Here is a 15,514-nt window from a genome sequence, read left to right as displayed (position 1 = left end):
AACCCACAGAGCTATCACTTTATACCATTCAGAACTTACAGCTGTTGTATACCTTTGTTGTTTACCCATGATAAAATTTCATAGGGAATTTTCTATGTGTGTGAACCAGGTTCAAGTCAGTTCCTACTACAGTTGGGGTAATGTCAGAGCTGTGGCATCATTTCCCCTCTCTCTGTCTCTTCTTTCTCTTTCCAGCTAAAAAAGTTAACCCAAAGTGCTGACGTCCCAGTGACAATAAAATTTTTGTAGGGTCAAAAAATTATTTTCAAATGTAACTTTCAGGCCCCTACTAGCTTTAAAGTGATAAAGGTATGGATTGCCAAATGAAATTTGCCCAACAATGGTGCCGAATGCTGATTCTTAAGAAAAGTTTGATGTTCATCAGCCAGCTTAGTAAATTTCCCCTGAATTGATTTTGATTAGTGTTCTACATTCCACTGCTTAAACAAGTTTTCTTGGAAAATAAACCTCTGTATAGCTTTGGTACATTTCTTCTTACACTGCTGATCTTGATTTAGAGCTTTTTAAAAATTTTCTTTATTGGGGAATTAATGTTTTACAGTTGACAGTAAATACAATAGTTTGTACATGCATAACATTTCCCAGTTTTCCATATAACAATACAACCCCCACTAGGTTCATCCTTTTTGGACCTGTGTGATTTAGAACTTCTTAATCAGTGATACATACCAGATTTTCCTGGAGGGACATAATATGGTTATACAACAGGTTGTGACTGTGTTCAGGTTTCTTTTTTATTATTATTTCATTTACTTATTATTGGATAGATACAGAGAGAAGTTGAAAAAGGAGGGGGAGATAGAAAGGAAGAGAGAGATAGAAAGTCACCTGTAGCCCTGCTTCACCACTTGTGAATCTGGCCCCTGCAGGTGGGAAACAGGGACTTGAACTTGGGTCTTTGCACATTGTAATGTGTGCACTTAACCAGGTGAACCTTAGCCTGGCCCCATGTGTTCTGGTTTCTGATTTGATATTCAACAATCTGAAAAGTTTCCCCTATGATAAACAACTGGGGAGTGGCAGAAGCATGGCCACCATCCTGTCTTAATGGTGTATGTCCTTGTGGGCACTATCAACCACCATATTTTTCTTGGAAGACAAAAATTGTGTGATGCTGCCATGTTCTCACATTCTTGTGAGAAGAAATGGCATGATGGATCATACTGTCAGAGAAAAGAGAGACCTGAAGCAGCATTTTAATTGACCTTCCTGACCCAAACCATCCCCAGAACCAGAATAATCTGGTCCATTTACAATGAGCAATTAGTTTAAATGTATAAATTTACCATGATGTCTTAAAGAAAGAATCACTGAGAATATGGATATATCAAATATTTATCAAATGCAACATCAAATATTAATTAAAACAAACTTTCATTCATTAGAACAAACAAAAAAATCCCACAGTTTTTATCTTGATTTCCTGTACTCACTAGTCACCAAAATCTAAAATATTTTAAAATACATTTTTATCTTTAGTGCATATTTATGTTATTTAGTTTCCTGAGAGAGAGGTAGACCAGAATTCTTCTCAGATCTGGCATGTGAAAATGTCAGAAATTAAACCTCTAAGCCTCTAAGGCCAACAGGCATGTTAGTTCTCTGATTTAACACTAAGTTCTTTCCCTAGGCCTTAGCTAAATCTCTTAGAACTTTTTTTTACTGTGATAAGATGTGCACAGTGCAATTATTTGAAATAAATTTTCTAATTTTCTGTAGTTTGATCAGCAAAATAGTGATAACAAGACTATTGTTATCATATGGACATACTTCTTTATGGTTCTGTGGTAGGCACATTACTCTCACTACAGTTTAGATATTCCATCCACTTAGCCTCTACACCTCCTCCACTCCCATGTTCTTTTTAAAAATTTTTTATTTATTAAAAGGAAACGTGGAAAAAAACATAGGATAAGAGGGGTAAAACGTTGCACAATTCCCACCACCAGAACTCCGTATCCCATCCCCTACTCCCACGTTCTTAGCGTTGGTGTAACAGACTGCTTAATCTGAGTTTTACCCAGTGCTTTGCCATTCTTTCCTTGCTTCTTAAGCTCCACCCATAAGTGTGAACACATGATATTTGTCCTTTTCCATTGGCTTGTCTCACTGTAACTTATCTCATTTAATGTGAGTCCTTCATCCAAGGCTCACCCAAAATGAAGCAAAGAAGACGATTTGGGAGGACCCTGTAGAGCACACATACATTACTGTGAGTGAGAACCCAAGGTTCCTATCTGCCTGGGGAAGCGCCACAAGTAGTGAAGCAGTTCTGCAGAGGTTTTTTTTTCTCTCTCTCTCTCTCATCCTATTCCCCACAATTTATCTTTATCTCTATTGAAAAAGAAAAAAAGGCCACTAGAATCAGTGGATTTATTGTGCAGGCACCAAGTCCCAGCAATAACCATAGTGGCATTAAAAAAAGGACTAAAGATGCAGACCTACAGGATGCATCTTTATGCATGATGCAGAGGTTACACAGACTCCTTCTCTAAATATAGGCCCCAAATTGAATCAGTGGGGTTTACAACTAGTGGTATTTATATACTTTTCCCAGATTTGGAAGCTGCTCTCTTCCCTGATTCAGCTTTCTTTTTTTTTTTTTTACCCGAGTTGATTTTATTTTTTAAATAAGTTTAATTTGTTCTGTTTTAGTTAATAGAGCTACAAGATTAAAAAAAAAAACTGTTGACTAATGCATTTTATGATTAAGAATGTGATTTAAATCTTCAGTACTTAAAATGATTCCATAATACATAATATTAACAGAAAACTTGATTTACACTTCTCTCATATAATTGATAACATGCATGCAATATTTTTGGAAATTTCTAACAATTTTTTTATTTCTGAGCTGTATTTATTTTTGTTTATTTTATTTAAGAAAGGATTAATTAACAAAACCATAAGGTAGGAGGGGTATAACTCCACACAATGGAATACTATGCAGCTATCAAGAACAATGAACCCACCTTCTCTGACCCATCTTGGACAGAGCTAGAAGGAATTATGTTAAGTGAACTAAGTCAGAAAGATAAAGATGAGTATGGGATGATCCCACTCATCAACAGAAGTTGACTAAGAAGATCTGAAAGGGAAACTAAAATCAGGACCTGATCAAATTCTAAGTAGGGCACCAAAGTAAAAACCCTGTGGTGAGGGGTAGACATGCAGCTTCCTGGGACAGTGGGGGGTGGGAATGGGTGGGAGGGATAGGTCACAGTCTTTTGGTGGTGGGAATGGTGTTTATGTACACTCCTAGCAAAATGTAGACATATAAATCAGTAGTTAATCAATATGAGAAGGGGAAAATCAATTGTATGTCTCAAAGTTTTTCAAAACACAAACTGAATCTTTTTAATATATAGGCTGTGTATTTGATATGCGGACTCTCTCAAAAACCTAGACCAGGTAGATTAGAAGCATCCAATAGCACAGCTATATACAAGATACTGGATACTGTACAGCAAACCATAACAAAAGGACTTTTCAAAGTTAACTCAATTACCAAATAATGTGATGATAACATTAACTATCGATTGTCTTTCTGATTCAGCTTTCTAGTCCTTTTTCTAACCCTGACATCATCTCCCCAAATAATACCTTTGGCCCACCTGCAGGTTAGCTGTCAGGCTCAGTCAAAAGTAAGTAAAGTCATGGGTCCCTTGGAATATACCTAAAATAGACCTACTAGCTTTTTCCAAAATGGAAACCCCAAATCTCATCTGCCTTTAGGTTCTAGATTATTAAACAATTTGTTCTGCTTTATATCTTACTGCTTTTTCGGACACCAAGTTGCAGATGCTACCATGACACCAATCTGACATCCCCGAGCAGATGACCTCACCAATGTACCCTGGAACACCATCTCTCTGGAGCCCTCCCCACTAGGGAAAGATAAAAACAGGTTGGGAATATGGATCTACCTGCCAACATCCATGTTCAGTGGAGAAGCAGTTACAGAAGCCAGACCTTCCACCTTCTGTACCCCATAATGACCCTGAGTCCATACTCCCAGAGAGAAAAAGATTAGGAAATCTTATAGTGGAGGGGATAAGATATGGAACTCTGATAGTGGAAATTGTGTGGAATTTTACCCCTCTTATCCTATGGTTTTGTCGATATTTTCTCTTTTATTTTATAAATAAATTGAATTAAAATGGATGATTTTATCATTTTTAATAGCTGAGTAGTATTCCATTGGATGTAGATAGGACAGCTTCCTTAGCCATTCACCTGTCATTGGACATCTGGGTTGCTTCCATGTTTGGACTATTACATATTGTGCTTCTATGAACATAGATCTCTCTACATAGGTTTTTTTTCCAATAGACATGAAAAAAATGATCAGTCACTGATTGTAAAAGAAATGTGATTAAGGATAGCAATGAGATATTCGTATCTGTAAGAACATTATACATCAGAAAGGACAAGAACAAGTGGTGGTTGACAAAGTGGAGAAAAGGAACACTTCTACACTTTTGGCAGGAATGCAAATTAGGTCAAACCCTGTTGAAGACTGTCTGGAGATACCTCAGAACATTAGAAATGGGCCTGCCTTAAAGCCTGGAAATCCCTCTTCTAGGGGTCTATCCAGGTACAATTCCCTTTGTGTAATTCATCCTGTCACTCCCTCAAGAGAGCAAGTAATCCTTTCATCAGCCACTCCGCTTTCATCTCCAGTCAAAGCAAGGTCTTTCCACATTCACTTTGTGGTTTGCTTGTCTTTTATAGTTGTGATAGGTGGTGGTGGTGAAGGTTTACAGTATAGTTGATAACACATGGGTACAGCTTCTCATGTCCCCGTGATAGTTGTCTACAAAACACTTCCACCCCCAGCTTAGGTCTCTTTCTAACATCATACACCAGAACCCTGATGCCTTCTCCAACACTCCTTTCCCAGAGTCCTTTGCTTTGATGCATACATCAAACCCAATCAAAGTTTTACTTTGTGTATTCCTTTTCTTTCTTTTTTAAAATATTTATTTATTTTCCCTTTTGTTGCCCTTTATTTTTTGTTGTTGTTGTATTGTTGTTGTTATTGATATCGTCCTGATTAGGACAGAGAGAAATGGAGAGAGGAGGGAAGACAGAGAGAGGGAGAGAAAGATAGACACCTGCAGACCTGCTTCACCGCCTGTGAAGAGACTCCCCTGCAGGTGGGGAGCCAGGGGCTCGACCAGGGATCCTTACACTGGTCCTTGCGCTTCGTGCTTAACCCGCTGCACTACTGCCTGACTCCCTTGCGTATTCCCTTTCTAGGCTTGCTTATTAAAGAATACCAGATGATTTCACTTACAGGCATTTTTTTTATTTCACCCAACCCTTAACCTCAATTCATCCTTGAGTGTAACAGAAAGGTTTCTTTTGAGTGCAGTCCACAGCCTGAGTTTGTGTAATCTCAGATTTATACTACTGCACTGTAGGGTAAGATAAAGGACTAGAGTCCATTATGTTGAGCTGGAATACACCCAGCTCTCATCCAGGTTTATCCTATCTTTGGGTCTTTCATCTCAAATGAGAAGTGTTTGGACTAGATAATCTTTTTGGTGCTTTCTGCTTGATGATCCTGGATGTAGTCAGTGCCTAAATACATTAAATGCTTGCTTCGCAGTTTCTCCACATAAAACACAGGGCTGGGTTCAGTGCAGATGCACAAAAAGCATAAGATCTGATATGACTCCTTCCCTCCAGGAAGGGCTCTGGGCACTCATCTGGGCCAGGTGAAACTGCTGCAGACTTATCGGAAGCCTCAACAGGTGTGGCCGGGACCTGAGGCCAGCTCACGTTGATGCTATAATTGACTACATCTGAGTCACGATTACTAGCCACTGTTAAAATTTTGCAACTGTCAAATGTGTACTAAAGAACTTTTTTTATTAGTAACTTAATATTGGTTTACAAAATTATAAGATAACAGGCGTACAATTCCGCACTGCCCCCACCATCAGAGTTCTGTGTCCCCATTTCCTTCATTGGAAACTATGGTGGTTCTTCTAAGGTCACAGATATATGTTGACTACTGTTTCTATAATTATCTATCTATCTGTATGGATAGATATTTTTGCCCACTTTTTTCTTATAGTCCTGCCTTCTCTTCCTTTCTAGGTCACACCAACACCTACTACTACTTCTGAATGTCTTTTGTACAAAGAACATTTAAGTCTACCTGGGGCTCATAGTGGGAATTTTGAGTGAAAGATTTAAATCCTGTAAAATTGTGGGGAGTGGAGTTGATGAACTGTTGTGTCAGAAACTCTGTGTCAGAAATTCAGTCCCCCAGTGCAAGTACACTGGTTCGAGGCCCCAGATCCCCACCTGCAGAGGGCAGGGGGGAAGCTATTCACAAGTGGTGAAGCAGGTTTCAGGTCTGCAGGTGTCTATCTTTCTCTTCCCCTCTCTGTTTGCCCCCTCTTGATTTCTCTCTGTTCTATTCAACAACAACAGCAGTAACAACAATAAAAATGGCCCAAAAAAGGGGGGGAGGGGAAATGTCAATGAATTCATGAGCAGTGAATTCATGGTGCAGGCACTGAGCCCCTGGAGGCAAAAATAAATCAGTGAAACCCAGTCCCATTCATTTTGTTTGTTGTTTGTTTTCCTTGCAAATAGAGTCCTCAGTTTGAATTTGTCACGCAAATATCGAGACTAATCATTAAGTTCTCCAGTCTTCCTTGTAACTAAGTATGATTGTAAGACCAATTCCTGACAATGGGAGATAGCAAAATTACTGTAGCAAACTTCTGAGAAATATCCTTAGAGGGAAAGATCAAGCCCTTTATCCCCCTTGCTTTTTCTGACAGAAGACTGGAGTGTTGACAGACATTTTGAACCATACCCTACAAAGCCAGATGCTGTGGATATAGAGGAGTGAGAAAAGGAATTTATCTCTGATCACCATAAAAATCCGTTTTCCTTTTTTTCCTCCAGGATTACTGCTGAGGCTTGGTGCAGAATCCACTGCTTCTGCAGCTATTTTCTCAGTTTTGTTTGTTTGCTTGTTTTTCTTTATTTGTTTTTGTTGTTGTTGTTTGGATAGGCCAGAGAGAAATTGAGAGAGATGGGGAAGTTAGACAGGGAGAGAGAAATACAGACACCTGCAGACCTGCTTCACCACCTATAAAGCACCACCCCACACCCCGCAGGTAGGGAGCCAGGGGCTCGAACCAGGATCCTTGCACAGGTCCTTGTGCTTGGTACTATGTACAGATAACCTGGTGTACCACCTGGAAAACATAAAACTATGTTTTTCAACTCTTAAGCAACTATCTTCATTGTTTTAATGTGTTTGAGATAAACATCTATATGTCATTCTTATATTAGTTTTATAACTTCATTAACATTTAGTCTTATCTGTCACTAACAGCAGAAGTTTATCTTAGTTAATGCATAAATACTTATTGTAATAAATTATGGTTTGTGACTTCTGGTTTAACTCTTTTTCATGTTTTTATTATTTTTTAAATTTTTATTTATAAAATGGAAATATTGACAAAACTATAGGATTAGAGGCCTAGTTTTACTTTTAAGATAAACCCATGTCCTGGGGAGACAGCAGAAAATTGTGCAAAAATATTTTCATGCTTGAGGCACCAAAGGCCACAGCTTAAATCCCCAGTACTGCCATAAATCAGAACTGAGCAGTGTTCTGGTAAATAAATAAATAAATAAAAGTAGTCCATTTTTCTATTTAGGCCAGCAGCAATTATAGAATTAATATAATATATAGAAGCATCAGGACCTTGTCCTTAATGTAGAACAACAGTGGTAGAAATTGTCCCAAAAGGAGCCTGGGTTACATATTTTGCCACTCCAGGAAGACTGGTCCTGAAATGAGTGCAGCCTAGAATGTTCCTAGCTATGACCATGGAATGTGAGCTCAGACTGACAGGAATACAGAGGTTACACAGGCTCCTGTGCTGACTATGAGTAGACATGGGCTGTTGTTAAAATTTCTGAGGCTCTTGCCGGGCCGGCTAGCTTCACGGTGGTGAACAGAGACGCGGAGACAACGGCTGGGCAGGGAAGCTGTATTTCTTTATTCAGGAACAACGATTCATAAACTAAGACAAACTAATCACCAAACAGAACTCTGCTGTCTCTTTGCGGCGGCACAAGCACTCCCTCTTACTCTCGAACTCAGGAACTCTCCAACTCTGGAACTCTGGAACTCTCTTACTGGGGAACCCTCTGAAACTCTGGCACTCTCGAACTCAGGAACCCTCTTTCGGGGTTCCTTACTCTCGAACTCATGAACTCTCGTACTCGGGAACCCTCTGAAGCTCTGGCACACTGGAACTCTCTCTTACTCTGTAACTCAGGAACCCCTCTCACAAGCACTCTCTCGAACTCTCGAACTCTCGCACTCTCGAACTCCGGAACTCAGGAACTCTGTCACTGGGGAACTCAGGAACTCTCGGACTCCAGAACCCTCTCCCAGGGTCCCTTGGGGCGGGGCCAAGCAGGCCCGCGAAATTAACAGGACTCATCCAATTCTCTTGGAGGGGGAGGGCTAGAACAAGCCAATGTAAAGCATACGACAATTCCCCCTTTTCTTTTTAACTAAATGACTATAGTATCAAGGGTGTGGGGTGAACAGAAACATATATAACCAAAACCAGCATGTTGCCAAGGGAAGGCCTGAGGGGGCCATATCTGAAAAAAAAAACATTTCTTGCCTCTGGGGGGCTACTTGCCTCGACGGGCATTTGCATGGGGGCGGGGAACGGCCTAGGGTCCCAAAGGCAGCTGGCTGCAACTTACTTACTATGAAACAAAACTTGTTATTAGCATATCTACTGCACGATCTAACATTTCTAATAGAGAAGGAATTTGAGACTTTTACATATCAACAACGTCTTTTAACCTTTTGTTACACCCATTCAAGATGGAGACACACCCTAGGTGTGGGCCGGAGAGGAAACCTCAGGCATGAGAATAATTAGCATAGCCATTGTGCGATCTACCATTTCTAATAGAGAAGGTAGTGTTTTACATATCAACAAGTCTATTTAACCTTTTGTTTAGACCAACTTAGTTGAAATATATTGATTGTTAACTAATTTTTACCTCAGACTTTAAATGTAAGTTAATTTTTATCTTTATGAGAATTACGTTGAAAACCTTTTTCATTTATCTTTGACTAGTAAGAATTTAGCCTTAAAGCTACTGTTTACCAAACTTTAAACATACACATAAACATAGTCATTAATACACGAGGAGAGAAACCTTTGTTACGAAGACATGTCATTTTAAACACGAATTTAAATCTATATTGTCTTAGTTGTTGGGGGGGGGGTTCACCATCCGGAGGTGGCTTCCCGCGCAGCTCCACTTCTAGGAATTGCAGGTTGCGATCTCTGCACAAATCTCTGCGTACTCCAGCTTGTCTGTCTTCAGACCGGACCAGCGGCTGGAGATCTCGTGTGCCCAGTTTTGGCAGGGAGCCCGGGGGTCCGGGAGGCCCGGGATGGTTCCAGAATTCATAGAAAGAGGGCAGGCAGGCCATCTTTGTAGAAGGCGTGAGCCTAGGTGCCCAGGGGTGGCGGCCATGATAGAACGCCGCGGCCCTGCCCCATGGCCCTGCCATGTCTGCTGCCCTGTTCGCAGTGGCCGAGCAGCGTGGAGGGATCACACGTCCAGTGCCCTGCACCACGCGGTGGAGAGCCGGCTCCTGTGGGCTGGCCTCAGGCTCCAGCATGTTGGCATCGGGCTCCAGCATGTTGGCCTCAGGCTCCAGCATGTTGGCATCGGGCTCCAGCATGTTGGCATCGGGCTCTAGCGTGCTGGCATCGGGCTCTTGCATGGTGGCGTAGGCCTCCTGTGGGCTGCGGGGCTGCGGGGTTGCTGGCGCGGTGCACAGGGTTGTCTGGGCGCAGCCGGCTGGCTGGCTGTTTGACCAGGTGGAAACAGCAGCTCCGCGCCTTGCCTCCCGCCCGCTGGCTCTTCCCGCTGGCTGTTCTGAGTTCGCCCGAGCGAGTGGAAACCACAGAGTGGTCCAGAGATAAATGTTCCAGAAACAGCAAAACAGTCTCGTGAAGAAAGAGCAGAGGCCTTTGGAGATCTCTTCACAAGCAGAAGAGAAGGCCATCGTGCATAGGTAGCCAAATTGTCTTTACTTATCTGAGAGATGCGCAGGTCAGGTCCACGTGGGCGCCATTTGTTGTTAAAATTTCTGAGGCTCTTGCCGGGCTGGCTAGCTTCACGGTGGTGAACAGAGACGCGGAGACAACGGCTAGGCAGGGAAGCTGTATTTCTTTATTCAGGAACAACGATTCATAAACTAAGACAAACTAATCACCAAACAGAACTCTGCTGTCTCTTTGCGGCGGCGCAAGCACTCTTTCTTTTTCTCTCGAACTCAGGAACCCTCTCCCTTACTCTCGAACTCAGAAACTCTCGCACCCTCGCACTCTCGAACTCCGGAACTCAGGAACTCGGTCACTGAGGAACTCTGGCTAACTCTGGCACTCTCGAACTCAGGAACCCTCTCCCTTACTCTCGAACTCAGAAACTCTCGCACCCTCGCACTCTCGAACTCCGGAATTCAGGAACTCTGTCACTGGGGAACTCAGGAACTCTCGGACTCCGGAACCCTCTCCCAGGGTCCCTTGGGGCGGGGCCAAGCAGGCCCGCGAAATTAACAGGACTCATCCAATTCTCTTGGAGGGGGAGGGCTAGAACAAGCCAATGTAAAGCATACGACAATGGGCCCTAGGTCAAACTGATGGGGTTTACAGTTAACAGTGTTTATATACTTTTCCCATATTTGGGAGCTAATTTCTACCCTGATCCAACTCTACTCCTACTCCCAACTCTGACACCATCCTCCCAGAGAATACTTTCAACCCACCTGCATTTTATCAGTGGGGCTCAGGCAAAAATTAGTAAAGTCATTTACCCCTAAAATAGACTTCCTAACTTCTTCCAATATAAGAACCCCAAATATCATCCATTGTACTCTTATTTTTAGGTTTCTGATTATTAAACAATTTGTTTTGTTTTATGACTTAATGCTTTTCAGTCACCAAGCTTTAGAACCTACCATGATGCCAACCTGATTTACCTGGGCAGATGACCTCACCAATGTGTCCTGGACCCCTACCTCCCAGAGTCCTACCACACTAAGGAGAGATTAAAAACAGACTGGGAGTATGGATTGACCTGTGAATGCCCATGTTCAGTGAAGAAGCAATTACAGAAACCACACCTCCCACCTTTTGCTTCCTATAAAGATCTTAGGTCCATACTCCCAGACGGATAAAGAATAGGTATAAATAATCCTCTTCCAATGGAGAAACTCTTGTGGTGGAAATTGTATGGACGCGGATACACGTCTTACGAGCTTGTGGATCATTATTTAATCACTAATAATAAAATCACTAATAAAAAAGCTACACTTCAGAGCAAACACACCCCCTCTATTCCTAGAGAAAACAACATGAGCTCACTTCATACATAACAATTGTCTCATGGTGACTCAATATCAGAATAATCACCACAATAAGTTTCATTAATATCTGTAATCATATATAGTTATAGTACTTTATTTTTTATGATGAAAAATTTCAAGATTGACTCTCCTAGTAGCTTTCAACACAGTATCAACCATCATCACCACATAGGCCATTAGCTCTCAATGACTTTTTTGTAACCGGAAGTTTGTACATTTTATCCTCTTTACCTGTTTTGCAATTAGGGACTGGGGGCTTGAGGCAGGGTTCTTGGCATGATAACATGTGCACCCCACTGAATGCACCACTGTCCAACCCCCCACCCCTGCCCATTTTAATCAACTTTTTAAGAGAGGGGAAACCAGACTATCACTCTGGCACATGTGATATTGGGAGTCAAACTCGGTACTTTATGCTCTTGAGTCCTGCACTCTTAACACTGTATTTCTTTACTCCCCAGGTTGCTTAGATATTTTGCCTTTATTACTGAGTTATACACATTAATTTCCTGTTTTATTATTAACCTCTTATCAGATATATTATTTTAAAATATTTTCTCCTATTTTGTACCTTTCCTTTCCTTTTCCTTTTTAAAAATTTTTTTAATATTTATTTTCCCTTTTGTTGCCCTTGTTGTTTTTCATTGTTGTTGTAGTTATTATTGTTATTGATGATGATGTTGTCATTGTTAGATAGGACAGAGAGAAATGGAGAGAGGAGGGTAAAACAGAGAGGGGGAGAGAAAGATAGACACCTGCAGACCTGCTTCACCGCCTGTGAAATGACTCCCCTGCAGGTGGGGAGCAGGGGGCTGGAACCAGGATCCTTATGCAGGTCCCTGAGCTTTGTGCCACCTTTGCTTAACCCACTGCGCTACCTTTCCCTTTTTTTTTTTAACCTCTAGTGTTATCACTGGAGCTTAATGCCCACATTAGGAATCCACTTCTCCTGATGGTCATTTTTTCCATTTTATTGCATAGGGTAGATATAAATTGAGAGAGCAGGGGAGATGGGGAGAAAGAAATGCAGACACTTGCAGACCTATTTCACCATTTGCAAAGCATCCCCAACATCCTGCAGATGGGGAGTGGGGGGTTCAAACCAAGATCCTTGCAGTTGGTCCTTGTGCTTAGTACTGTGTGTGCTTAACAGGTGCACCACAACCTGGCCCCCACTTTTTTATTTTCTATGATTTATTTTGCTATACAGAAGGTTTTTAACTTTATTTCTAGACTTATTTACTTATTTTACAATAGCGGGAGAAAACAGAGCACCATCTCTGTAGATGTGGGACCAGAGATTCAACTTGAAATCTCTTGCATCCAAGTCCCCAGTATTTCATACACACACATCCCCCACCCCAACTACCAATACTTTTTAGATTGATCACAGAGGAATATTCTTTCATTATGTTGCACCACGAGCCTTTTATTATGACATTTAAATCAGTGTGCTAGTATTTTGTTCTGAACTTTTGCATGTGTATCATCAGAGATTTGGGCTTGTGGTTTTCTCTTCTTGTCTCTCTCTATGCCTTTGGGATCAGAGTAGCGATAACCTTATAAATGGAGATGTGAGAGTTAGCGCAGCGGGTTAAGCGCAGCGGGTTAAGCACATGTGGCGCAAAGCGCATGGACCAGTGTAAGGATCCCAGCTGGAGCCCCCGGCTCTCTACCTGAGGGGAGTGGCTTCACAAGCAGTGAAGCAGGTCTCCAGATGTCTTTCTCTCTCCCTCTCTGTCTTACCCTCCTCTCTCCATTTCTCTCTGTCCTCTCCAAAAACGACGACATCAATAACTACAACAAGAAAACAACAAGGGCAACAAAAGGGAATAAATAAATAAATAAATATTTTTAAAAAGAGAGTTTTCACTCCTCTGCAATACCTGGACAAAAATTTAAGAAGGATTGGCAAGCTGGACAATGGCATGCCTGGTAGAGCATATGAGTCACCATGTATAAAGAGTCAGGTTCAATCCCTTGGTCTCCACCTGCAGGGGGGAAGCTTAGTGAGTGGTTAAGCAGTGTTGTAGATCTCTTTGTCTCTCTTTCTCTCTCCCTCTCTATCTCCACTTTCCCTGTCAATTTATCTATATCTACCCTAAATAAATAACAGAACAAAAGAAAACATAAAATAAATGGCCACCAGGAGCAGTGAATTTGTCATGCGTGCACCAAATCCTAGTTATAACCCTGGTGGTAATAAAAAGGAGAAGAAGCAAAAGACTGAGAAGGAGAACAAGGATTGACATTAATTCTTGTTTATATGTTTGGTAGAACAATAAGACTATGTGATCTTGAGCTTTATGGTGTTGTTGATGTTAGCACACCTCAGCATCTGTGTGACAGAAGCTAGTGAGATGTGCTGGCAGTTGGCTATAGTTGTGTTAGCCATTGTATAATTAATCCATGGCTAAAACTGCTGGGTTGATGTGCAGAACAGATTATTATGAATCATTGTCTCTCTCATTGCACGGCTGCATTGGTAGCTCCTGTTTGCATTCCTTTTCCCTAGTTGTCTCCATATATCTCAGTATTACAGTCTGTGAAAACTAAAATTAAAGGGAGAACTTCATATAGTGCCACAATTCAAGGGGGAGCTAGTTATTCACCTCTTTTCTATTTCTGGAAAAAGTCTATTACTCTTTTGATGTCTAAAGGGTTCCTTCATGTAGCTGAACCACAGCAATTTGGCAGACGGGATGATGAAAGCAAAATAAAGCTCTCCTGCCCCTCTCTTTGTGTGATGATAGTCTCAGGATTTTTGGTCAGTTGTGATACTAATTTTTCTTGACTGGATTCTAGAGCTCCTCCTGAGCTGGCTTTGTTCATAATTAGTTGTCAATCTCTTTATCTTTGTGGAGAGATGGAGAGTAAGGTTTCCGATGCCACCATCTTGGCAACATCTCAATTCGTCTCTGTGAGCAATTATTTCAACTTCTCCTTTCTGTTGTTCATCTGCCTCAGGCTTTGTTTGTGTGTTACCATGACATACGTTATGGGCATTTTAAAACATATCCCATCTGTGAAAGCAATATGAGGAAGAACCTTCATATGAAGTCAATATAAGTAAGGAAATAATTTTTAAAATTCAGATTGATGGAAAATCTGGTGACTATTTGGATAGTCTGGACAATTTTGAATGACAAAGAGAGACTCCTCAGACCTTGGGAACTGCTCTCATGCCACAGCAAAATTCATCAGGCAATGTGGCAAAATAGAGATGTGTCTGATTTGATCATAATACTGATACTGGGTGATTATCAGTATAATAGCAATTATTGATATGCTTGGAAAACAACTGAAGAATTCAAAGTCTAAATAGATAAATAGGCACAGAAAAAAAAACAATTTGTCTCAAAGTAGAAATGGTTTCACTATTCAAAAATATTTTATTTCATTACTACAAAATATTTAAGAGTGTGGTTTGAATAGTGTAACATCTAAAAAATTCCCCCAAAATGCTTGAGGACATAATCATGGAGCAATGATAACTACAGCAGACCTCTAGTGTGTAAAAATGGGCCTACGTCAGGAATAAATTCCCCCCCCCCCAATAAATCACCTTTTCTTTTTCCAGTAAGTCTTCTAAGAAGTGAATAATACTCTTAATGTGGCTCAGTGTACTTGGAAGTGCAATGTGTTAATTTCACATGAATTTACTTTGTATTTAAGAGCAAACAATGTATTCACAAAAGCAATTGTAGGAGATGATTTCAAAAGAGAAACTCGTTGACTGAATTAAAATATATCAGTCATTCAAAGTTTAGTGAATAAAAATTGCTTAATAGTAAAAAAGAGGTGAACAGTGATGTGGTAAATTTGCACACTTTAACATTTGCTTAGTACTTCATAAAATTTTTGTTCAATTCATGTGAAATATTTCCAAAACTCTTTATTAGTTTAATATTTTGAATCACAAAAGTCTAAAGTAAAAAATAGAAGTCAGGCATACATTTACATGCCTACTGTATAATGCACAGAAGTCCAGGATAGCCTTAATCATAATCTCCAACCCAAGATTTAATGTAAGAACTTCAC

Source organism: Erinaceus europaeus, chromosome 15 (genome assembly GCF_950295315.1).
Source record: "Erinaceus europaeus chromosome 15, mEriEur2.1, whole genome shotgun sequence".
Classification (NCBI taxonomy): Eukaryota; Metazoa; Chordata; class Mammalia; order Eulipotyphla; family Erinaceidae; genus Erinaceus; species Erinaceus europaeus.
Note: the sequence above shows the minus strand (reverse complement) of the source record.